At 41.6% G+C, this 26268-nt stretch overlaps 1 long non-coding RNA gene across 5 annotated transcripts in view; it reads right to left on the bottom strand.

Moving 5' to 3' along the window:
- The window catches only part of LOC121485156, a 151625-nt gene that overhangs the window by 87693 nt on the left and 37664 nt on the right, over window positions 1–26268 (bottom strand). For all 5 annotated transcript variants that reach the window (XR_005986220.1, XR_005986219.1, XR_005986218.1 and 2 more), the window contains exons 5-6: window positions 14849–15300; window positions 6915–6997 (exon numbers count right to left, since the gene is read on the bottom strand). This is a non-coding gene — a long non-coding RNA (uncharacterized LOC121485156). The remainder of the gene's footprint in view (window positions 1–6914; window positions 6998–14848; window positions 15301–26268) is intronic.

Genomic DNA, 26268 nt, shown 5'->3' with positions numbered 1-26268 from the left:
ACGAGTTAGGTCTGGTGCATTGAGCCCGGGAGTACTCCAGATGTGTGATTTTTTAAGGCAGAGCTGCCTGAGAAAAAGGAAGTATAGGGTTGCAGGGCCACCAAGGAGAAAAACCTACATTTTTTAAACCAGTGTTGAGTTTCCCAGAGTCAGAAGCCAATGTGCAAGAGTGTGGGCTGTTTGCATGGTCTTGCCCATGTGTTTTTCTACGAATCTACCCGTCGAGCTGTGATAGGGCTCTCAGTTCGGGCTCTCAGTTTTACCAGGAGAAACGAAAAGTGGAAAAGACTTTTTGTTGACACTGTTTTCTCATCAGAGTTTCTTGTGAACTAAGGCACTTGGCACAAAATTGGGCACAGAACACTTAGTAGGCATAGATGATGTGACTTTTATTTATTTATTTTTTTTATTTTTTATTTTTTTTGATGTGACTTTTAAATTATGGGTCTGTCACTAACTAGTTATGTGCCAATCACTCAACATCTGTGAGCTGACAGATGTGTGACTTTCTCACCTGTAAGGTAAGTGAGGGGCTTCAGTGAAATGGGTCATGTGGGTCCCAGTTTTAGCTTCCGTTAATTAAAATACACTTGCCACTAGGCATTTAGGAAGACCAGGTGACAGAAATGTCCCAGCTGGCCAGAAATGTAGAAAATATAACCTTTTAGCTTTCCTTTTAGCATCCAGACACCGACTCCTTTAACAAACTGCCTTGTTTGTAAAAATCCTTCAGAAATCATTTCAGAAACAGATTAGAATTGTAAAATCCAAACCTCTAACTACAATGTTTCAGCAGAAAAAAAAATCAGGCTGCAATATGATACTGTGCTGCTTAGATGCCAGAAGTCATGCAAGATTTTGCTACACATCACTGGTAATATCTGGCTGGGAGGAAGGTTTTCCCCATCCAATTTTGAGATTTCTGTATCATCAGTCCTGTAAGGATTATGTAAGGATGCCTTTTCTGCTTTTTTTTTAAAAAAGATTTTATTTATTTATTCATGAGAGACACAGAGAGGGAGGCAGAGACACGGGCAGAGGGAGAAGTAGGCCCCTGTGGGGAGCCCGATGCGGGCTCGATCCCAGGACCCTGAGATCATGACCTGAGCCAAAGGCAGATGCTCAACCACTGAGCCCCGCAGGTGCCCCTTTTTTCAAGATTAAAATAATAATAATAATCTCTACACCCACGGTGGGGCTCAAACCTACAACGCCCAAATCGAGAGTCAGAGACTCCATGGGCTGAGCCAGCCAGATGCCCCTGCATTTTTTTTTATCTCAATAATCAGTTGCCTTTCCATTAAAGAAGGAAATCTAGTCTTAGCTGTTAGAAAAATAATTCCTATTACCAGCACTCTTCCTACTTCATCCCGGGCCAATGATCCATTGTTTAATTTATTGGGAAGTCACTCAAAATGAGATCCTTCCGTTGTTTCTGGTCTTTTAGTCTTCCCTTCCCTTTCAGTTTCTTTGGGTTTAAAACAAATAAATGCCCTCCTTTCTGTACATCTACCATTTTTAACTAGAATCAATCCCACTTAACTTCTCTAGTTGTTGAATTTATCAGCATAGAATTGTTTATAATATTTTCTTATCATTTTGTGTCTATAGAATAACATCATTTTCATTCTTGAAATTAGTAAGTTATGGGGATTTTTTTTTTTTAATTTTTTTCTCCTTGGCCAACCTAAATTAAATTAAATTGCCCAATGTGAATGTTGGGTTAGTTACTTTTCATTGAAAATATACTATTAAGCTCAAGTTTAATAGACTAGTGTCTTCATTCAGGTTGGAAAAATGTCATATTAGCCGATTATATGGACTTCAATTTGAGAAGTGATATTTTTATTTTTATTTTTTAAAAATATTTTATTTATTCATGAGAAACACACAGAGAGAGGCAGAGACATAGGCAGAGGGAGAAGCAGGCTCCCGCGGGGAACCTGAGGCAGGACTTGATTCCAGGGCCCTGGGATCACAACCTGAGCCGAAGGCAGACACTCAACCACTGAGCCACCCAGGCGTCCCAAGATGTGATATTTTTAGAAGAAAAAGACCAAAGATACAGAGCAGTGAAACGCCAGGACACCTGCACCCCGATGTCTATAGTAGCAATGTTCACAACAGCCAAACTGTGGAAGGAGCCTCGGTGTCCATTGAAAGATGAATGGATAAAGAAGCTGTGGTCTATGTATACAATGGAATGTTCCTCAGCCATTAGAAATGACAAATATCCACCATTTGTTTCTACATGGATGGACCTGGAGAGAATTATGCTGAGTGAAATAAGTCAATCAGAAAAGGACAAACATTATATGGTCTCATTCATTTGGGGAATATAAAAATTTGTGAAAGGGAATAAAGGGAAAGGAGAGAAAATGAGTGAAAATATCAGTGAGGGTGACAAAACATGAGAGACTCCTAACTCTGGGAAAGGAACAAGGGGTAGTGGAAGGGGAGGTGGGCGGGGGGTGAGGGTGACTGGGTGATGGGTACTGAGGGGGGCACTTGGCAGGATGAGCACTGGGTGTTATGCTATATGTTGGCAAATTGAACTCCAATAAAAAATTTTAAGGAAAAAAAAAGAAAAAGATATATTGTAATAGGTATTGGTTCTTTCAATTCAGTCCTCCAATAAAACATCAGTGGAATCTTTATGAAGATGAATTCTGAAAGTATATATATTAGGTGTTCAGAATGTACTCTTGAGGATCCCCTGCTGTACACACAGGGTGGTCACCAGGTGCATAAAATAGAAGCATGGAGAAAGTCTGCCACTGGCTTCCATGCTGACTGGGTCTCTTGATCCCAGCAGGGTAAAGAGCAAGCTGTTGCAGGCATCTGCGTGTTCCTGAGGAAAGAAGAGCCAATCCAGCATCTCCCAGGTATCCAAAGCCCCCTCCTCCTTGCTCTCTCATCTATTACCAGTCTTATTATTCTCTATGTCTCCCTGTTCTCTCTGAACGGATTCTCCTTCACTTCTATGTGGCACACAGGTTTTTCCCATCTGTTGGCTTACTTCTGTTAAAGTAAATCAACTTGCTCACAGTGGGCCTGTGAGTAAAAAAAAAAAGAAAAGAAAAAAAAGCACAGATTATAAAATTGAGTGCATATTATTATATTTTGTACACTATATATAAAAAGAGCCCAGGACAGACTCAAATATGTTAGTCATATTTCTCTCTATAAAGGGATTATCAGTGTATTATCTTTCCTTTTCTTTTTTATTTTTCTTACTTATTTGCTTTTTTCTTTTCTTTTCTTTTTTTCGTTTTCTTTTTGAGAGAGAGAGCAGGGGTGAGAGGCAGGGAGGGAGAGGGAGAATCTTAAGCAGGCTCCATGGTCAGCGTGGAGCCAGACATGGAGCTTGATCTCAGGATCCTGAGATCGTGACCTGAGCTCAAACAAGTCAGATGTTTAACTCACTGAGACACCTAGGGGCCCCTTATTTACTTTTTTTTAAAACTACTTTGCTTTTTCTAGAATAAGTATGCTTTTTTAAAATTAAAAATAGAAAGCTATAAAAACCAACTAAGAAGAAATCATTAATATTGGGATTTTGGGGGATGCCTGGGTGGCTCAGCGGTTGAGCACCTGACCCTGGCTTGGGTGGGGCGTGATCTGTGGTCTCAGGATCAAGTCCCATGTCAGGCTCCCTGCCTGGAGCCTGCTTCTCCCTCTGCCTATGTCTCTGCCTCTCTCTCTCTCTGTATCTTTCATGAATAAATAAATAAAATCTTTAAAAAATATATATATGTATATATATATATATTGGGATTAGGGTGTATTTTTTTTACCTTTTTCTTTATCTCTTTTTTTTACTTTCACTAATTTTTCTAGAATAAATATGATTTTTTGAATAAAAATATCAAAGGCTACAAAGAACCAACTAAGAAGACATCCAATGAATTTTTCTAATTTGAATTCTAGCTGTTTTATGGAGATTGAAAAGACTACTATGGGAGAAACAAGTTCCAAAACATAAATATAGTATAAATGGATGAAAGGCTTGTTATAGCCCTAGCATATGACAAAAGAATTATGAAGTCCCCATCTCATTGGTTGGCTCCATGCTCACCTACGTGATCTTGCCACGAAGCTTGGGTGTTCAAGTCATACCATTAGATGTAGACTCATTGTAGGAAGTCAGGGAAGAGAGAATGTCAAGGTGGTTGACATATAGGAAATCATATGAAGAAAGATGAACTGCTTTTTTCCAAAAAAAATTCTCAGTAGTTAAAGGACAGATCAAATCCCTTTAGTTACCTCACATTTATTGATCTTATAATACATACCTTCATTTGTACTAAGCCCTTAGCTCATTTAGTCCCTATAACAATGCTGTGAGGTAAGTAGAAATATAATCTCCATTCTTCAGATGAGAAAACAGAGAGAAAACACCAAGAAGCTGGTAAGTTAAGGGATGGGATTCAAAGCCTCACAGTGTATCTCTAAATGACTATATATACCGCTTAGAGGGAGCTTAGTCAGACTTTGTTCTCTGTGTGAAAATAAAAGAAATAATGGTTGAACTACCATAGCATGTCTGAGGAATTTACTAAGAATATAGAAAGAACCTATCTCACTGCAGAGAATGTAATCACAGGGTAAAGAAACTTGTGAGATAGCATCAGTTTCTACCTTCAGGCCGGTGAATGCCTATTCTTCGCATGACCAATTGTTGTCCATTCTGTTGGAAAAACATCCAACGGTGCAAATTTCTCTGTGGAATACCATGGTGGGCTGCCTCCAAAAGGGCTCCAACCGATCCTCCCCATCTAACATTCACACCCTTCTATGATTCCCTCTGCTTAGGTGGGGGCTGGCATAGTAACTTCTGACACAGAAGAGAGTAGAAGGGATGCGATGCCCCTTCAGAGATTCGGTTAGAAAGACTGTGACTTCCATCTTACTCATTCTCTTCCTCTCTTTCATGGTCTTCCTCACTTGCTCTGAGGGAAGCCTGGCTGCCATGTTGTGAGCTGCCCTATTGAAAAATCCATTTGGCAAGAAGCTGACAAATTCAGCCCACAGCCAGCAAGGACATGAGGCCTGCCAACAATCAGGAACAGGATCTTGGGAATGGAGTTGCCTGCAGCCCCAGCTGACCCCTTGACTGCAACCTTGCAAAAGACCCTGAGCCGAGCTACTTCTGGATTCCCGACCCACTGGAACTGTGAGACAGGAAATGTTTGCTGTTTTAAGCTTCAAGTTTCGGTTACTTTGTCATAGGACAACAGCTACCTAATACCAGTTTACTCATTGACCGTATTGAATCCCTTGGCAATTCTTTGGGAAAATGTATACAATAGTTTCCACCCCACCCCATCCCCATGTTTGCATTCGCAAAGCAAAAAGTCAACTGTCTCCAGAGGCAAATGATCCTCCCCTGTCATCTCATTAGGTTGATAGCAGCCTCATGCTACATCTCAATGCCTACATCATTCACCTGACCACATGGACGTGGCTATCAGCAACGGGTGTGACTGTGTTCTCGCCAATGGGATGCAAGACTTGTCCCCTCTGTCTCACTTACCCAAAAGGAAAATTGCTTCCTCTCCACTTCTTCTCTTTCCACCTTCTCATGACCTAGGATTCAGACATGCCAACAACCCACCTTCGACGGTACAAAGAGGGGGGCAAAGAAGGTCCAAACCAGGTGGGAGAGTCCCAGGTCCCTGAATCATCACACAGAGCAAAGGAGCCTCCAGCTAATCTGCAACACTCGTTTCTGGATTGTTAAGTGAGAGAACAATTTCTACCTTGTTTGGGCCACGGAATGGTTGGGTCATTTGGTTACTAAAATTCCTCAGATCTAAGCTGCCATCAAGTATGAAATGTCTTTCTATTTTTATGTTCCACAAAGAAAGAGAAAAGTGTTGCCAATTAAGTCATGATAAGCCATCAAAAAAAAAAAAAGACTACTTCATATTTTAAGTAATTTAATAATGTAGAATTTCTGGAATTATAGAATAATGAAGCAATTTTATAATAACTGTCTTCTGTAATGGGTTATAAATTTTAAAAATGTCATCATTTCCAATAAATTTTGAGCAATAAGCTACAAACACTGCTCATTTCCTAAATGAAAGTTTGAGTTCTGGAGGATTCAAAGATTAGAGTCCTTTGTAAATCATAAGATGGTTATTTTTCATCTTCAAACCAATAAAATGTTTTTTTCCAAAATGAATTTAAGGTGCTCTCTTAATCAAGAATTTTGTGTTACACTCATAAAATAATAGTACAACATCTATTCACAGAAAAGCTGTGAAAGGCAACATACTGGGCTAGGCTTTATAGGAACGTGAAAAAATAAAACTAGAAAAGTTGGGGGAAATATGTTCAAGAATGTATCCCTCCAATTTCTCACTGCTTATGAAATAGATTGGAAAATATTTTTTTTCTTCCTTATCCATGTTTCACTTGAGATTTCAATCACCAGATAAGAAAATTAAAATTTTCTGTAAATAAAAAAACAATCAGATTATATATAACATATTTTTGTTCCTCAAACCGACAACATAATTTTAGATTTGTTTTAAAACTAGTGAAATTTATGTTTTATAGGCATGCCGATTTTCTCAAATGTTCAAGAATTGTTAAAAGATTGATTTCAGGAGTCTAGAATTTAAAAATGTCTTACATCTTCCTCTTACACTTATTGTACATAAGTATATATGACAATATTTAAAGTAAATGATCTCTTGGGCATCTCCAATTTGCGGCCAGACTTCCTACCCCCAAGAATGTCAGTTCTTGGAGAGCAGGGATTTTTAACTATTTTGTTTACTGCTGTATCCCCAGGCCTGGGAGAGTGAATGCATGGCATGTAGTAGGTGCTCAGTGAACATGTGTTGATTGAAGAAATGACTGTATTTGGAAGAGCAGGGTTGGGGTTTCTTTGGCATTCTTACCTCCACATGTCTGGGAGTCACAGGCAGATGAATGCAGAATAGATATTCTTTCCCTCTGCTCTTGTGATCCTGGATTTCAACTCCTGTAAAGGAATTATATTTTACCTTAAATAAGTTAAATGTGAAAATATTCCCAAAGATCTGAAGTCAAAAAAAGAAAACCCTTCCCAACCTGCTCTTGATCTTAATCTTTTTAGAGGGAGTCTTTGCGGTCCTCCATCCTTAAGCACCTTGTAAACATGAACTAGATCAAATTCAGAAAGATGAAAGGAAACCAAAGCCTCAGATTAAAAAGCAAGCGATCTCCCAAATAGTGATGCTGAGTTGTGCTGTGTTTGGGGGGGAAGAGCAAGCTACTAGTGAGAAGCCAAGATTCATTGGCTTGTTGGGTTTCTCTCCTCTCTTCCCATTTCTATTTCTTTCCTGTCTTTCCTCCTCTCCTACCTCATTTCATTCTTATCTCTTGATCTCAGGGCTTTCTAAGAAATCTGGAGCCTAATGGGCAGGGCCTTTATTTTCACTGTGTTTCTGTACACTTGACCTCCACCATGACACACACATGACTGGGTTACTTTTCTCTGGAATTTACTTAAAACAACAACAACAACAAATTCCAAGAAAGAAAAAAAGGTGATAGGAATTTCTTCCCTCTTAAAAACAACTTCCAATTTAGGTCTTGAGGTTGGTACACGTTTAGGTGAAAAATCTATCTTTTCTCCTCCCTCTTTTGTAATCATATCTGCATCTCCTGAACAGTAAGAATTAATTTTCATAACTTGGGGATAGAAATTTATAGGGTTCTTTAGCTGTTTACAAATGTTATCAAATTTTAAATTCTCACATAACTGCATACAATTATGACCCAATAAAAGGAGAGAAAATTCTGTTACCACCACATAGAGAAGTCCTTGTATTTCACTCATATTTTATTTAAGCGAAATACATGCTGAAAATCACATCTGATTTTCATTGAAATTTCTTAGGCAGTTAGATGTGGGTATGAACGAGGGAATGTGTTTTCTTTGAATTCTGTAGCTCTTTTGCTCATTTCTTTATGTTCTTTTTCTTTTCTTAACCATATGTTTTTGTATTATATTAATGAAAACTGTGGGATCCCTTGCTGGGGGCATCGGACTTGAAGAAACTTGTTCTACGTCTAGGAGGGGGAGAGTATGCATTCGGCTTCAGCTTTCCACCGTGCTATCACATTTCTCAGTGCCAATTCTGGGAAGAGGAGGAACTGGCTATAAAATCTTCTCTTTTAACAAGAATGCGTTTTCTTTATCCCTAGTTTGATGTTCACTTGTGTGACTGTGACAAGGCTGATGTTATTAAATCATGTAAAATTAAATGGAAATTATTATGCCTTGAGAGACATCATGCTGTTAAGGTATAGACATTCTTTCTAGATTCTCTAAATGGATAATACTAATTTAGAATTCACTCAGTGTTGAGACATGAGGCAAGTAGTTAAATGAGGTCAACAAAATTTTCAGTTCTTTTTTGGAGGGTTGTAATTTTATTTAAATTCTCGTGATCACTCTGGTAGCTCCTTCTGCCCTCCGTTCCTATTTTTTTTCTGTGTCCTTACACCTCCTTTTAGAGGTAATTTGAGAAAGGGAGGAAAGGAAAAGAAACATTATTCTAATTCCTCACTAAAATTCCATCCCCAGCAAGCCCTGCCTATTTCACTCCCTACTAATCTCTCAGAGTCAGCTCATTCCCTGTGTTCACCAGGACATCTCTATGAGATGATATTTGACCCTTTGCTTTCCAGATGTCATTGGAAATGAAACCATATGTGATTTTCTAATGACTCAGAGCCCCTCTTACCAGAGAAGTTAGCTTGAACAGTTTTGGGCCCATGAATCCCCCCATGAGAAAGAGAACAAGAGGTAACTCGGGCATCCCTCTGCCCTGCCCAAGAAGAAGCCAGAGAAGTGAGCCACACTGTGTGTAGGGAGAGGGGGGCTGGGCAAGACATTCCTCTTCCAGGGTAGCGACTGTGTGTCCCTCTTCTCTGGGCCAGCAGCCTCAGTTGTGTGCTGTTGTCACTGTCATGTGACCTGGTCAGCCGTAAGTCTCTGTGGACAGCAGGGGCTTCTGGAGAGGCTGTGGCATGTTCACTACAGCGAACAGACATATGCCCATGAGACACTGAGGCCCCATCTACTTACTTCCATGTATTCCCTTACTCTTCATAAACGTCATGCCAAAGCCCTTCACTCACTTCTTGGCTTCACAAAACTTAAAAAACAATAATCTCCTATCTCAGGCTCATCATAACAGGCCCCTTTCTGCTTTTACCTACTCATAAGAGACCCCTGTCATTGGTCGCCCCGCCTGGTCCAATCATAGCCACTTCCCTCTGTCCTTTCTTTTGTTAAAATGCTTTAGATTCATCTTCCTTTCTTCTTTGTGCTTTCTTCTCTGTCCTTGATAATGCTTCCTAGGATCATATTCATTATTCGCCTTACCTCTTTCTCTGCACAGGACAGAGATTGATTACAGAAGATGGTCTTCAGCCTCTATTACGGTGCGGCCAGTCTTTGACCACTCAGAGGAGCCTTAGCTCTCATATCACACATGAGATTTGAGGCCTAGGCTGACCCTCACTCCCATGAGCCCCAAGCCAAAGCTGATGCAAGATCTGGCTAGTAAGGGCTGGGTAAGTGGGGGTGCCATCATGCATGCCTTTTATTTAAAACAATTTGACTTTTCTAGCTACTTAGGTCTCTTAATACCTCCAGATTAGCTGTCTTCCTGGTCAAGAAAGGAAATGGTGAGCTATAGAAGGAGGTGAAAATTGATGATTTCACTGCTCAGTCACTGAGTGTGCTCCCGCGTTAGAGGTATGAATAACAATATGTTACTTCATAGACTCTCTTGTTCCCCCCATTTCCTCAAGGCAGTTCATGAAGATCCCTGGGCAACATTTTCACCTCACGACCCAGGTCAGCACGCCACGTAGCACCACGAAACTATCTACGTTTGGGGATTCTCTGCCTGATGGTCACCACAAGGTGAACAGGCAGGTTCCCATGATCCTTTGCAAATTACATAGACTTTATGAAGACAAAGAGCCAACCAATATCCTTTCTTTCCACCTCTTTCCTTAAGGCAAAACTATTACTCTTTGGGCCACATGGCCCATGTCGAATGGTCTTCTAGGGCAAGCTGACTCTTTTCACATGGGTTTCAAACCAGGAATGTTTAGATGATCAACCTGGTTGGGGGAGAAGGGGACTGGAGGTAATAGTGGGAAGAGTGCTGACACAGAAATTAGAGGGATTTCAATTGGTAAAAGGCAAAAAAAAAAATCTCTATTTTGTCTCTGGTTTAAATTTAAGTTTACTGCCAAAGGTCACATGATGCAACAAGTAGTGCGGGTAGTCTTCAAGGCGCCCAAGGGACAGAGCTTATTCTCTATGAAGTGATGTCCAGGCAGGATGCCCTTTAGAAGTTTGTGGTTTCCACAGCAAGAGGCTGAATTGTGTTGCTGTCTCTAATTCCAGCTTATAAAAGCATGCAAAAAGATTATCCAAGTCCTACAGAATTTAGTAACTATATTGAAGACAGATTTGCTTTGAACGTCAGTGGCCAAAATGATCAAGAAGATGAAAGAAGACATAGGTGGAGTACAATAGGCATTTCTATTTACAAATTATATATCTTTAAACGAAACCATTATTGTGAGATCTTTCCATACTCCCTGGATTTCATTCTGCTTTTGTACTCAGCAGATAACCTTTGATCACGTCTGCAAAGGAAAGAGACCAAAACATGAATAACATGAAAGTGACAAACTGAAAACCAGATACTCCTGTTACTATAGAAATCATTCCGATATTGTCACTGTTGGATATTTTAACTAGAGTCCCAAGGCACTTTTTAATGATCAAACCAAGTATCTGCTATAGTTCCAACTGCATGCGTCACTCAACTCAGCATCTCCACCTTGAAGAATTTGCCCCACAAATACACTTGTGCATTAGTGAAATGACGTACATTCACAAGGACATGTTGTGAGGACTATTCAATATATTCTCATATATCTATTCAAGGAAATAGCATACAGCTGTCAAAAGAAATGGCAAAGTCAATCACATATTGTTGTGGAAAGATCTCCAAAATCTATTGTTGATTGAAAGAAATTCAAGGACATGAACAGTGAGTTTAGTTTTATCTTGCTAAATGTGTTTAATGTGTTTAAAATAAGAAAGGAAGGAAGGGAAGAAGGAGAGAACAAAAGGAGAAAGAATATTTGCTTGCATATTCTTAAAATATCCCTGCCAACCAACCTCCTCTCCTAGGACAGCAACTGGTAGCTGGGGTAGGTACTTTGTTCCTTTTTAATATTTTGTAATGCTTTATACCTTTTGAAGTTTTTAAACCAAATGAGGGTCTTGTTCTAATATAAATGTGAGAAAGTAGCTGTACTTCCCCATCTCCTCTGGGGGCAGTGGGAATGGCCAGCCACATCTAGCATAATGCATTGTGAAGCATGAATGTAGCAATGGCTAGTTCTCTTTCATCATGTTGCTGACACTGTCATTTTTATTGAGATTTGAACATGTTGCCTCTAAAGAGATGAAGTTGTAAATGTCATTCCCTTGCAGCTCTGGTTGGGGGGGGGTAAGTAATAAGGGCAATCAATCAGCGAAGATATTAATACACTCAAGAAAGGACAATGCCTCAAGGAAGTAGAAAGCAAATTGGTGGTTTACAGATTCTCGTAAGAGGTCGTAACGTGAAGCTAGTGAAAGGCGGGCGGTCTGAAAATAAGGCACAATATCTACATCTATGTGCAATTGAGTGTAAATGCAATCAACGTCTCCTGTGGTATTTTTTTTTTTTTTTAATGTCTGTGATGTCAGGCAGCACTGTGACAGTGTTGCCTATTTACATGTTTCCCTGAGCTGTGAGTCCAGGGAGAGCACAATTTCTGTTTTAGTCACTTGTGGACATCGCTGCCCAGCTCATCTCCTAACGCACGGCAGGAGATTAAAAAATGATTACTGTCTGAATAATTGTTGGCCTCAAAACGATATTGTACTTTTATTATCATTAAAGGATTTAATGCTTTCTCACATAAAAACATCAGAGTAAATAAGTGTCTACAGTATCTCCCCCCTTTTTTAAAATTTATTTTTATTTTATTTTTTTTTTAGTATTTCGCCTCTAAATTCCTTGCATGCAAACACTTCTTAGAAGTAAACATATTGTCTGAAACTGTAGCAAAGTTTATTTATGTACTTGTAGCAGGTTTATTATAGAATACAAATATTTGCCCTATGAATGGTTTTAAGATGAACTGAGAGAGAGAAAGAGAGAGAAAGAGAGAACGTAAACATGATGAAGTCTTTGCTTTAAGTTTCAATGTATACATGTCTACAAAATATTTTGGACACGTAATGAAGTGATTTAACAGTGATAAAAGCATATGGAGAGCTATCAGAGGTGATGCCACAAGTCACACTCTTTCCACAATATGGTGACCGTGTTCTCAGTGCTTTTTATTTTAAATTTACATCAAAACCACAGAAAGCCTTTCTGATCAACTTAATTTATAGTTAAAAGGAGGAAGAAACATAAAACAAAACAAAAGACAATTGCTGCTTTTGGTTATTCAGTACAATCTCAAACACAAATTACCATTTGGAGCTTGATTAAATAAATGAATGTCTTTTTCCTGATTAGTGAACCTTTGCTGGTCTAAAATTTGAGCTCTTTAAACTGAATGTTTGAATTAGAATGAAATAAAGTCAGGAGTGATTGTTTGACTCTGGGTTTTTCCCCCAGCTTTTTCTTTCTTCCTCTTCTTTTATTTATTCATTTTTAAAAAAGCAATCTCTACTCCCAATGTGGGGCTCGAACTCATGACCCTGAGATCAAGAGTTGCATGTTCCACAGACTGAGCCAGCCAGATGCCCCTCTTCTTCCTCTTCTTGTTTTGTTTTTGTTTTTTTTTAAAACAAAATAGTTGTAATCGGTCTTTTTTAATTCTGGATTTTTCATATGACTCAGAGGTGAGTTTAAATGCAGAATATATGAACTGCCTTATTCCTGAGGCAGAACTATGATACTTTGAAGTCCCCAAAAGGAGCCGTGGAGACTGATGGAGACCAAAGGTTTGGGAGACAAGCACGGCTTCCAGGGTGTGCCCTGTGCCAGTCTACCCGACTCCTCTGGTCATGTGACCCTGGACTAGTTTCACACACTCTGTAATCTTAATTTGAAACCCTGTAAAATGAGGAAAGTGCTATGTGTCTTCAATTCTATGACATCATCAATTGTGAGGTGCACCATGAATTTATGCACAAGAAGAAAGCACAGTTCAATGACCTGTCATTGTAAGATGTATCCTAGTTTCAGAGACATCAGACTGTTGGTGGAGGTGGGAGAGAGAGCATTTGAATCCTAGAAATACAGTAAAGATAGGTGCCTGCTAGAATCGTGAGGACATAATGAACAAATGCAGGTCAGTGGTTAGCAAAGCACAGACTGTGTTGTGCCCAGTAAAAATTATCGATAGAATCCTCAATTTGTGTAATGACTCCTCTTTGGGATGGACTCCAACTGGACTGGAAGCAATCCGTGTCACTGGCAAAGGGGCAGAAGGACAGAAGATGGAAATGTGGGCCACGTAGAATGGGGTGTGATTTCATTTCTCTGGATCTAAGCTCTTGTGCAGCCGTACATGCATCCACTCACTTAGGGTTATGGGAATAGTCACAAGGTTTAACTCCAGAGTAATTATGAAGTCAAGTTTCTATCAATGTTGATGCTTTTGCTGCATGTCTGGTTTTTTAAAGATTTTATTTATTTATTTGAGAAAGAGAGAAAGCATGTGTGAGAGAGAGAGAGCAAGCATGAGTAGGGGTGGGGGGCAGAGGGAAAAGCAGGCTCCCCGCCCTGAGAGCCCGATGCGAGGCTCTATCCCAGGACCCCGGGATCACGACCTGAGCCAAAGGCAGACTTTTAACCTACTGAGCCACCCAGGTGCCCCTGAATGTCTGGTTTTTATTTTTTCCTTCTCACTTGTCATTTGATAAAGCCTTCTGTTTAAACAGCCTTCATGGTGACAGATACTCAGATTTTAAATGTTATTGTGATTCTTACATAGGCCCCAGTTATTAAAAAACAAAACGGATGAATAAAAGACTGGAATTATTCCAGTTAAAAATAACTAGTTACAACAGAAAACAATAACAAATTCCACAACCCTTCCCCACCCCTCAGTCTTGAGTAACATAAAACAAATCTCCTAACTGATAGAGCTAATTTTTTTGAATAGCTCATACTTCGTATTTAAAAAAAAAAAAAAAACTCCTTAGATTCATGCATATATACTGAACACATACACAGGACAAAGATAAACGTATTTATTACATTTTAATCTGATATATAATGTTCTATATTACCTCTCTTTTTTTATATAACAATGTTAAGAAAATACACCTATGAAATCTCAAATTTCCTGGAAATCACAGAACTTGGGTTCAAGCTCTGTCTCTTGATTACATTATTTAGCCTTTCTGAGATTTGCTCCTAAAGGTCTCTATATCCAACTTTAAAATTCAAAAGGGAGTAAAGTGAGAAAACACTGTTTATCCACACAAATGGCCCAAGGCCAAGTTTATATGGAATCTTGAAGGTTTTCATCCAAATAAGTTCTTAGGTTTTAAAACTTCTTTTTTGCAAAGATGAGCGTTATTTATGCTAGGTAAGAGAGTTTCCCCCCCTTTGTTCAGGGTCTATGAGGGCATCAACTGCTCACAAGGCCTTAAGCACGCCAGCTCAAGAAGACAAGTCAACACTCCACACCCCACGTTCACTTGCCAAATTTACTCTTTCGTTCATTCCACATCGAAATGCTTCCCAATGGTCTCAAAGTGTTTCCTCCTGGTATTTCTGAAATGGCTTGCTCTTACCCAAGCGTCGTTGTCACATTGGGGTTGTGGGCCATGCCTGGCATTCCTCTTCTTAAAGCCACTTAGCGGTTTGGTGGGTAAGTGGCGCTCCCTTCTATCCGGTGCCATTTGCTTTGGCGAACCCTCGAGGACCACCTGCCCATCAGAGTCACACGCAGAGGGCCTTGCCTCTGGGTCTGGAACCTGGCTTCCTGAGCTGCCGAACGTGTCAGTTGTGCGGGTCACCTCTCAGATGTCACGGCCACTCGCTGTGGCTGACAGGGGCCTTTCTGCAAGTACACATGTGGGCCTGCCCTGGAAAGTCATTATCATTTGCAGATTATTGCACAGAGTGGCTACGAGCTGTGGTGTGATCCTGTCACGTAGAGATTGGTCACGTCTTCAGAGCACCAGGAAAGAGACCACTCTAACGCTAATACTTCTCAGATTTTTTTTTTAAAATCCATGTTCCCCTAAAAAGACAGGACTCAAATCAATTGAAGCATTGATCTGTGAAGTAAATAATTTAATATGAAGTGTGTCAACTGACGCTTAGGTCTGGGATTTTAAATACAAAGGAGAACTAGGCACAAAACATTTTTTAAATGTATTTCCTTTGATAGTTTAACAAATATTGCAAAAGTTGCATAATATTTCATACTTTCTGAGTTTCCTGTGACATCTTCCCCAGGACCTAAAAAGTCAATATCCGATAGCTTAAAAATCAATAATGACAGAAACACAATTATTTAAATAGAAACACAGATTGTAAAACAACGATTTTATACGACATGAAATATCTGAATATTTTTGAAACTTCTTGTTTCCAAACAAGAGATGCGCTTGGCACGTGGTTAAGTATTACGTATCAAAACCATCACTCACAAATTGCTCTGGTGCTCCTGCTTTAATATCTTGGCCGTTTTTAAGACTTAAAGATTCATCTGAATCTCCCTACAGGTTTCAACTTGGGAAATGCCCACGTGTCACACAAAGTGATTCTCCTCTTTGGAGTAACGAGGAGAGTCCTCTCTTAGGGCTTGTGGAAATTGCTTGATATTATTTAAATCCATTTGTAAAACCTATTTTAAATCTTTAAATCATATTTGGTTGTACTGTTGCCTTCCTCTCTCCTCTCCATTGTAATTAGCCACTGACTTTTCTTCTTCCTTTTTTAGATATATGGAATGTCCAATCTGCAAACACACCACCAAACCAACCAAACCAAATAATCCATGATGCATGGTTGTCTTTATAATGATTTTTTCTATCATTTCCCATTCTATCTTTGATATGACTTCCCTTACTTATCAGTTGTCTTCTCTTTTCTCTTAATAATATCACTCTGATTCCATTATTTATTTTGCCCTAAGAATGTTTATAGTGTCAGCTGCCTTCCTAAGCCATTACCTTCTGCGGATAACTCACCATCCTTCAGCTCTCTAGGACCAGCAGAACCCATACCCTGCACATTCCACTTAGGCATTTGAGTTTTACCATATTTGGGTCCCCCAGGTGCTTCCCATTGCCCTGCTGTTCTCAGGGGCTCTGTGCTTTATCCCCCTACTTCAGTCATTAGGCATTCCTTCCCTTCCAACAGTAGAGCAAATCGACACCCAGCACTATTTTCCCCCTTCATAGTCCTTGTCCTTCATTTCCAACTGTACACGCATTCCTCCCTATATTTCTATCTTCTCAGGATTTCTCAACATGTATTTGTGCTTGTTTACTCTTCTGAATTCTAGCTTATTTGCATGTATTTCCTCCAAAGTAGCTGCCTGAGTTATTTGCCACGTCTAGATGCAACTGCCATCTATTCATCACCCACCAGCGATTATTTTGCTGTCTTGCCCTTTTCCCCACCCTTTTTCCTTTGAAAAGAGTCAACTGTCCCTCATAATTTTGAAGAGGGAGAGCTGGAAGGCGTCTTTGCGCCATGCCCTCCCCCTGTCACTATGCAAATGGAAGCGACAACAATAACAAGAAGACACCGGAAAGGAAAGCCATGAACTCATGATCCACATTTTGCTTCCCGGAGGTGAAAAAGCACTAGGGAGTCTTACAATGTATCTACCCTCCTGCTCCAAAAGGCAACGGACTTGAGGGGCTCCACACCTAGTTACTTGAACTAAAGATCCTGACCACACGCATGTAAATAAATAAATGTGATATAGTTTAAATAGAAAAAGAAAGAAAATTTAAAATTCCATCCGAACAAGACTCGCCATGTGGTTGGCAAACAGAATATTTCTTCCATGAGGTTTTTTTTAAGCATGAATGTATGTAGACCACATGTCTTTTCTTTATCACTCGTGACTTAATACTGTACATGCTTAAAAATGTCTCCTTGTTCTGACACAGATGACATGTGACAATAAAAGAAAGTTACACTATATAAGCGAGACTTTTTTGCCCGAACCCTGGGAGGCACTGAAAATCATTTACCTCTGCTTGTGGACTATCTGATACGGATCCTCTTAAAAACCATCTCCCAGGTTTCCACGACAGCCCTGTGATGGGGTGGGGGGCCCTCTTTATTGTCCTCTTCACGTCCTAGATGACTCCAGATGCTCACATCTTAGGGGATTTGTCCTGTGTCATGGAGGAGGCAACAGAGCTAGAGGTTGGAAGTGGTGGGCTCCCATGCAGGCCGCAGCTCTGTCCGCCCTGGGGCCGGTGTGGGAGGCTGGCCCTTAGGTCATGTCCAAGGCCCTAGGTCGTGTCCAAGGCCCTAGGTTGTGTCCAAGGCCCTTAGGTTGTGTCCAAGGTTCATGAGGGGAGCCGAGGCTAGCAGTGTCTGAGAGCAGCGCGGGAGGCTGAGTAGTATCTGGGAGAGAAGAGCAGGGACACACGGGCAGAAAAGCAGGTGCAAAGGACCCAGCTCTGCAGGTTCTGTGTCCATACACAGAGGGCCCCGGGCAGCCCACAGGGCTCCTGCAGGAAGGAATCCGGACTCCCACAAAGGCTAAGGGTCCCACCTTCCCCCAGTTTGGACAGGCACGTGAATGGGGGCCTCCTGCACCATAGCACAAAGTGGCACTCACCATCCAAGAGACCCCCCTTCTCCAGGCCCTCCCCGGGGTCCCGTCCAAGTCCTCCTCTCCTCTCGTGAAAGGGAAAGAAGAAGAGGGAGGAGTCCCACCTCCGAAGGCCTGCCCTTGCTTCTGAGCCAAGGTGGTACAAGGAGAGGCCAGCTCAACAGAGCCTGCAGGGCCCCGGGGGGCTCAGGGGTGACCCTGGGTCCCGGGATTGAGTCCCGCATGGGGCACCCTGCATGGAGCCTGCTTCTCCCTCTGCCTTTGTCTCTGCCTCTCTCTCTGGGTCTCTAATGAATAAATAAATAAAATCTTAAAAGAGAGAGAGAGAGAGAGAGAGCCTTTCAAAGAAGCACCTAAGTGGAACGTGGTGGTTGCTTCACGCTTCTTTAAGAAGTTTCTGTCGCTCAGTTTCTATCCCTTCTCCCTCTTCACTGTTTTTGCCTTTGGGTCTTTCTTTTCCAGCCTACAATGGTAGTTTCTAGAGAACTTTAATGTAGGCCGTCGTATTTTTACCGGCTTCTGTAGTCTCTGGTTCTCCACACGGCGCAGGCCACGCCTTACCTACCATAGTGGGAGGCAATTTTCAGAGATTCTTCCTCTCACGCCAAGATATTTGCTCCTTGGGTGTGCACAGAAGCTGGATAAGGTTGCTCTCCACGCCAAAACTCTCTTTAGTGAAGTGTTCTTTCTAATCCACTTCAGTTTCCTTGATAGTTACATTTTCCTGACCAAACCTGTCAAGCGTCTCACTCATCTGAGGTACGATTTCACGGCATTTCTTCAGTCCCTTCCAGCAATCATTTTATTTCTGAATACTCTGGACATGCGGAATTTTTATCTGTGACCTACTTAAAAGAGTGCTGCAAAATCATGCCAAAAGTTCTCTTTCTTTTCCAGACATTTTTTCCAAAATCATCATCTATTACCCTTCTCTTGAAGCTCACCTCATGTGCGCTCACTCGCAACCTTCTCGCCAGTCATGGAAATGTCTTTCCGAATTACACCAGGCCCCGACACAACCCAAGTTCCTACATTCTGATCTATCTATGGTGTTGCCTGGCTCTTTCTTCAGCTTCACTTGTATTTTACAGAGTAATGGAATGTCTTTCCCCTTTGCAACACTAAATGAGTCCTTAGTTCTCTTCGTTCACCACATTTCTTTCTTGGATTTTTACGAAACCAACCTACCCACCAACAATACTTATTCAGCACGTATTGTTTACAAGGCGCGGTTCTCAGGGTTGAAAGAAATGAAGATGTAAGGCGCAGTCTTGCCTTCTGGAAAACTGTTAATCTCGTTGTGGAATAAGTCATGCGATGCACTCAGTAGAACACTGAATTGGAAATCCAGAGCCCTGGGGACCACTCCAGTTCTGTCCCTACTTAATTTTGAGGCCTTGATGAAGGTTTGCTGCTTTTGTGTAACCTACTCACCACCCCAATAACAGAGGATTTGTGAGTCTGACCTGGGTTCAAGAGAATTGAAGAGCACCTGGGGACTGTTCAACAAAATAAAAGTGGAAATGAGATTAGTGGGTCCATATTTAAAAGGATAAATAGTCTTAAGATTCACTAAATGAATTGCTCCTGGTTGTTTTAAAGTGTCTTGTTTATTTATTTTAATCAGATCCTAAAAGGCTGTCTCTACTTTTTTGGTAAATGTACGCACTTGTGAAATTAGCCTACCAGCACATGTATGGGTGTGCGCAGGGCATGCATGCATATTTCTACATTTAAAAGTAATGAGCAGGGAATCCCTGGGTGGCTCAGCGGTTTAGTGCCTGCCTTTGGCCCGGGGTGCGATTCTGGAGTCCCGGGATCGAGTCCTGCGTCAGGCTCCCTGCATGCTTCTCCTCTGTGTCTCTGCCTCTCTATCTGTGTGTTGAATAAATAAATAAATAAATAAATCTTTAAAAAAATAAAAAATAAATAAAGTAATGAGCAGGATTTTGTCCTTGAAAATTGTCCTTTGTCCTTGAAAATAAATAAATAAATAAATAAATAAATCTTTAAAAAAATAAAAAATAAATAAAGTAATGAGCAGGATTTTGTCCTTGAAAATTGTCCTTTGTCCTTGAAAATAAATAAATAAATAAATAAATAAATAAATAAATAAATCTTTAAAAAAATAATAAATAAATAAAAGTAATGAGCAGGATTTTGTCCTTGAAAATTGAGCCCCACCTTTCTCCCAGGGGGTGAGAGTCCCTGATGCTGCTACCTCTTTCTGCTTTATGTCCTGGAGGGCATCTGAGTGTCGATGAAAATGGGAAATTGAGCCACAGGGCCATCAAAAGGGACTGTCTGCGTCAGAGCCCACGGCAGAGGCAGGGCCTGAACCCCCACAGGTTAGGGCCACGGCCCGGAAGAGGCACAGTTAGCAGGGTTCCTGAGCCATCATCAGGCAGGGTCACCCAGGGCAAACTTCCCGATGGTGGCTGGAGGGTGCATCCCCTCCCGGAAGAGGTGCCCTGGGCAGGTGGAGGGGGCCGGGGAGCCCAGGTGTGCAGCAGTGCAGGGAAATTGCAGGTGCATTCGTCCCCTGGGCTTCCTGGGGCGGGAGCCCTGCCCCGGCCCTTCCTCTTCTGTTGGTTCTTGCCCGTCCTCATCGTGGAGAACCATCCAAGGCCCTGCTGCTGGCTCTTTGCCTGAGAGCAGCGGGGGGTGCCCTGGGCGGCCTGGTGGGAAGACCGGACAGACGTGCGCCTCCCTTTCAGCCCCGGCTGCTCCATTACTCACCGGGTGACAGATGCATTGTTCTCCCGGGAGGCCGGCAGCTGGAGGCCCCCCATCCCCTCCCCTGCCCTGCCCTCCCTCCTCTCCCTTCCCCTCCCCCTTCCTGCAACCCTAGCTTGGTGGTTGGCACTCCCTGAACTCGGAGCAGCACCTGCTGGAACAGTGTCTGTTGGTGGCATGAAGCTGCCGGGGCAGGAGGGCTTCCTACTTATTGCCTTGTGTGTGTGTGTGTGGGGGGGGGGGGTCTCAGAGCCACCCCAGGGTGGGGGTGGGATGGAAAGCAGCCCGATGGGCGATGGGCGGTGTGGGAGTGAGGAGCCAGGGCACCTGCCACGCTTCCCAGGCCCACGCACTTGCCTCTGCCTCCCACCTGGCAGGTGCGGACAGAGACACCTGGATGCTCCTCGCAAGTTCTAGTGACCTCGTTTGTCCTACTGCGGGCAGACAACTGGCCCCCCCCAAGGTGGGATCTGTAGCGGTTGGTCCCGCAGGAGCTTTTCAGAGGGAGACTCAAGCCCGCTTTCTCGGGGTGGGAAGGGAAAGACCCTGAGCCAATGAAACTGAATTAATTGTTTTTGAAAGGAGGCTTCGTTGGTCTGAGGCAAATGCATTTCCAAATGCCTCCTGAAATGTCCTCTTCCGGTCACTTAAAATAAGACATGTCAAAAATTGAACTTGATGTTTTTTTTCTCCTGTCGTTGGTTTCTCTGCTCCAGTTACTCCCTGTGTTATTGCCGTGGCCATCCAGATTTGCAGGTCTGGGGTCCTCCTGACTTTGCCCTCTCCCGTGCTCTGCACACCTACAAGCCCTGAAGTCCCATCGTCTGTCTCTGTCCCTTCTTTCATCTTGGTCTTTTCCAGAACATGGCTCTAGTTCAGGCAAGGTCTCTCTTCCCCTCCTGGACCGCCATGGTCTGCTCTCTCTGACTCTCCAGACCTTCTGCCTCCCAGTCCAGGGGACATGCTGTTGCCATATTGTCACAGGCCAATCATCTCAAAAACTCTTGATGACTGCTCCCTATTCTTAAAGATTTTTTAAATTTATTTATTCATGATAGACATAGAGAGAGAGAGAGAGGGAGAGGCAGAGACACAGGCAGAGGGAGAAGCAGGCTCCATGCAGGGAGCCAGATGCGGGACTCAATCCTGGGCCAAAGGCAGGTGCCAAACCACTGAGCCACCCAGGGATCCCCTGCTCCCTATTTTTTATAGGAAAAATGTACAGCTCCATGGTGGGACATTCAAGGCTTTGCAACCCTGTTATTTACCAACATTATTTGCCTCTTCTCTATTCAAACTCCCTGTTACAGTTAAAATAATCCATTGAAAATTACCTCAAAATGCCTCATGCTCTTTCTGCCTCTGTACCATGTGCCCTATCCAAACAGCTTTTACGTCTTTGCTGAAACTTTGCCCACCTGTCAAAGTCCGGGGCAAGAATCCCTCTCACCATGAATACTTTCTTAACTTCTCAGAGAAAAGAAGATGTTTCCCTCCTTAAGACACCTACCACTTGTTTATCTCAGTCTTGGGCAATTATAACCCATTGCTAGTAATTTGTCCAAATATCTTTCACTTTTATCTCCTCTGACATATTCTGGCAAAGATAGGCAAAATGATTGACTGCTTAATTGATGCAGCCTTGAAAATACCCATTAAGTGTCCATGAAGTGTCCAATAGTATTTTGACACTATTCATTTATGAATGACCTACTTAAAGTAAAATAAAGGACATTTTAAAGTGTCAAAGGAACAGCTACATCTGTTTTCCAAGCTCCTTCCAATGCTAACCCTGGCATGCAGCCTACCACACCTACTGCTGCCCAAGGGCATGCATTTGTGTCATCTGTAGCCATGGAAGGACTGAGGAGATGGGCTAATATTGGAATATTGGGCTTAGTGGGGCTATGTAGAAGCCAAATGAACTAACCAAGCCTAAGTAACAAGCGTTTCTAATTTGGTCAATAAGTAAAAATACCTACTTTAGTTCCAAAGTAGAGCAATTTAGGGACATATAAAACTCTCTTCGGCACTTAGTCTTTGCTTAATACAAGCAGAGTAAAACCAGACATGTTTCAATATGAATTTGTTAAGCATTATTTCCTAAGTATGAAATTCTCCTAGAAATGCTCTTTTGACTTAATTTGCTTACCAAACATCTGATATAAGACAAAAATCTAGATTTCATTCTCCAAAATATATTGTAACCAGAAGATGTTGCAAACCCACATGGCCCTAAAAAGTATTCTTTCTGAGTTTAGGCTGAGTTTAGGGTGGCTTTAGGCCATGTGGGCTGAATGGTCAAAGTGATGAGTGAAGGAGAAAGAACCAAGGCAGCGCAGTGAGCCACAGTGAAGACCATGGGCCCAGAGCCACCTACGGCGTGGATGTTCCCTGGGGAGGGTGAGCAATGAAGGATGGGAGGGACTAGTTTTGACCTAAAGAAATGGAGAAATATGCTCAGAGTCACAAAACAGATCAAGTAGGCTTGCATTGCTGGAGAAGAGGGCATGGCCTAGGATGTAGGAAGAGATGAGACAAGTTAGGTAGCCAAGTCCAAGGAAAGCATTAGGATGGACACTTGATTATTTAATTTCCATTGGGCAATAAGCAATAATAAACCTCAGAAAAGACATAATTACATTTAATCCAGCAGAGTCCCCTTTCATTGATGACCACTAACCAAAGTATATGAAGGAATACTTGAACTCAACAGCTACCCCGAAATTTAAGCACTTATCCCCATTCTTTTGAAACATGGGATTTCATTTGAAGCTTGGATTATAAAACAGCATTCCCATTTTAGTAAAATCAAACAGGAGACTATTATATCAAATACCTCATTCCATGCCCAAGAGTTGCAGTTGTTGACAGGTGGGTTTATTTCCAGACAATTCTTCTGCATAAGCAAATACATATAAGTGTACATCATTTGCATGCAAATAGAATCACATTACACACACTGCTGTGCAGCCTGCTTTCACACTTTTAAAATACTGTAGACAGATGTACCTGGCTGCTTCGGTTGCTGGAGCATAAGACTCTTGATCTCTGGGTTGTGGGTTTGAGGCTCATGTTGAGTGTAGAGATTATTTTTAAAAATGAAATCTTTAAAAAAATAAAGTACTAGAGACAACTTTCTGTGCTTATACATAACAACTTTGCTCTCATAAAAAAAAGTGATGGAATGACATTCTCCTGAATGAATGACCATAATTCACTTAATTGCATATTAAGGTAATACTTTTCTAGGTTTTGCTTTCTTTCCAATATTAGGAAAAGAATTACAATATGTATTCTTTTTTTCAGTGATATCCATCAAGAACCACAATAACAATGGTCAGGTCTTCATTCCCGTTGAGGGTTTTATTTTTCCTTTCGTGAATAAAAAAATAAAAGAATAAGAAATAACATGTGTTTGAAAAACAGTTGAAAATATGGCCAAACAAGTAATGTAAACATAAAGTAGCCAGAAATAAATCTATAATTTTCTAAAGCTACTTAGCTTGGGAAAGGTTGATTTCAAAGTGGTCTAATCATTCCAGGACAAACACTCAAAAATATATGAACTAATGTTAAGAAATACTCATTTTTAACTAGTGAGTTTTTCAACAATTTACATGGAGCCACAGACAAAATTTTAAAAGAACGTCAGGATATCCTAAATGCATAAACAACGCAGATGTAGCTGGCTGAAAATTAATGGTGCTTTGCGATTAATGCTTGTAAAAAAATTGTCCTGTGCTATCATTTTATAATCCCAGGTAGTCCTTCCCTACCTTCTTCCCTAACCCCTGGCAACAATATAATCATAGTATGATACACTGGATTTTTTTCACTCGCATGATTCTCTTGAAATCCATCCAAGTTGTTGCATATTTCAGCACTTTGTTCCTTTTTATTGCTGAGTAGTATTCTGTGGTCTGTATACAGCCATTTACCCATTACAGGACATTTGGGATTTTCCTAGTTTTTGGCTCCTTTAGATAAAGCTACTATGAGGATTTAAAAAAAAAAAAAACCTTCTAAAAAGAGAACAGAAGATTAAAAACTTCCCCAGGAGTCACAAAAAGGATCAAAACACCCTAAAGTCTTTATTGATGACTCAAGATGCACATAATGTTCATTGCAGGAAATTAGAAGTATGTAGAAAAATGGAAATGAGAATCATTCCATTTGACTAGCTTATCAGGCTTTTTTTTTCATCTAGCTTTTTAAAGAAAACCAGTTTGCTTTTGATAAAATTTTTCAGAGCCTTGTCTCCCACCTGTTTGAAAGGAAAGCAGGTGGGGCTCTGAAGTGGCTCCTTGAATGAGAACATCTCCGCATGGTTACCATACACCCTGAAAAACTGGTACAGAGGAACCTTGCCGCATGCTTCACCTTCCAGAGTGGTGGAGTGCCCAACCTGACGGCAGGCGTGCCCTGTATCCCAGCTCTAAGGCCAGATGTCCTGAGGGGCATTCATGGACAATATGTGTTGCTTGAGTGGGGGGATAAGGAATGCTTGTTGTATAAAAGCAAGAAGGCAGGTGTGATGAATTGATTATACCACATCTCTAGGAGCATCAAGGTGTGTAATGACTCGTTCATTACTACTGATCAGCCAAAGGAATAATCCCTTTTCCAGTACTTGTCTATCAGAGTGGTAGCCATGGCTTCATTTTTCATCCTCACTTCCTCCTCGTAGAGTTTGGTCTCTTTATCTCAGAACATGCCCTGGCAGGCTAGCAGAACCACACAACACCTTGACAACCAGAAAAACCTAGTCCCCTAAACCCAACTCTTGTAAGAACGGTAGCAGCGGCCACTTCCCACCCACCAGGATGGCCATGACCCAAAAGCCTTGGTGAGCACGTGGAGTAACTGTAACTCCCATCCATTGCTGGTGGACTCGAAAATTTTGCAGACACTTTGGAAAAACATTTTGGTGGTTTCCAAAATGTTAACCGTAAATATACCACATGACCCAACCATTCCATTCCTAGATACTGACTCCAGAGAAACCAAAACATGTGTCCACGTAAATGCTTGTACACACATGTCCACAGCGGCACCATCCGTTCTTAGTCAAAAAGTGGAATCAGTTCAAATGTCAATTAGGCAGTGAATGAATAAACAAAATGTGGTATGTCTATACAGTGGAATACTCTCCGCAGTACGAAGAAACAGTCTTCACACATGCCACAACACGGATGAGACTTAAAACATTGTGCTAGGTGAAAGGAACCAGACATACACCCAGACAAAAATGTATGTCTGGTTCCATTTATGTGAAATGTTCAGTAAAGGTGAAGCCAGCCAGACGGCAAGTAGTCCAGTGGTTGCCTGCAGTTGGGAATGAGGAGTGGTTGCTGATGGACAGGAGGAGCTGTCTGGGGAGTGATGCAAATGTTCTAAAATTGGATTGTGATGATGGTTGCCCAATTCTGCCAAGTTATATTTAAAACAAGCGAATTTATGGTACGTAAATTATAAATCGTATGGCCGAAAGGATGGGGAAAAAAGGTGGAAAGAAAGGGAGAGAGGGAGAAAGGAGGGGGAAAGGAGAGAAGAAAGGAAGGGAGAAAGAGAGGAAGCAGAGGATGCTACAAGGAAGCAGTTCCTTAGGCTGGAGAGCTTTGCCTCGTAAGCATCATGCACAACACACCCACCCACTGCACCACA

This window comes from Vulpes lagopus, chromosome 2 (genome assembly GCF_018345385.1).
Source record: "Vulpes lagopus strain Blue_001 chromosome 2, ASM1834538v1, whole genome shotgun sequence".
In the NCBI taxonomy this organism is placed as follows: Eukaryota; Metazoa; Chordata; class Mammalia; order Carnivora; family Canidae; genus Vulpes; species Vulpes lagopus.
The sequence above is the reverse complement of the archived record's forward strand: the minus strand, read 5'-3'. Positions and strand labels throughout refer to the sequence as shown.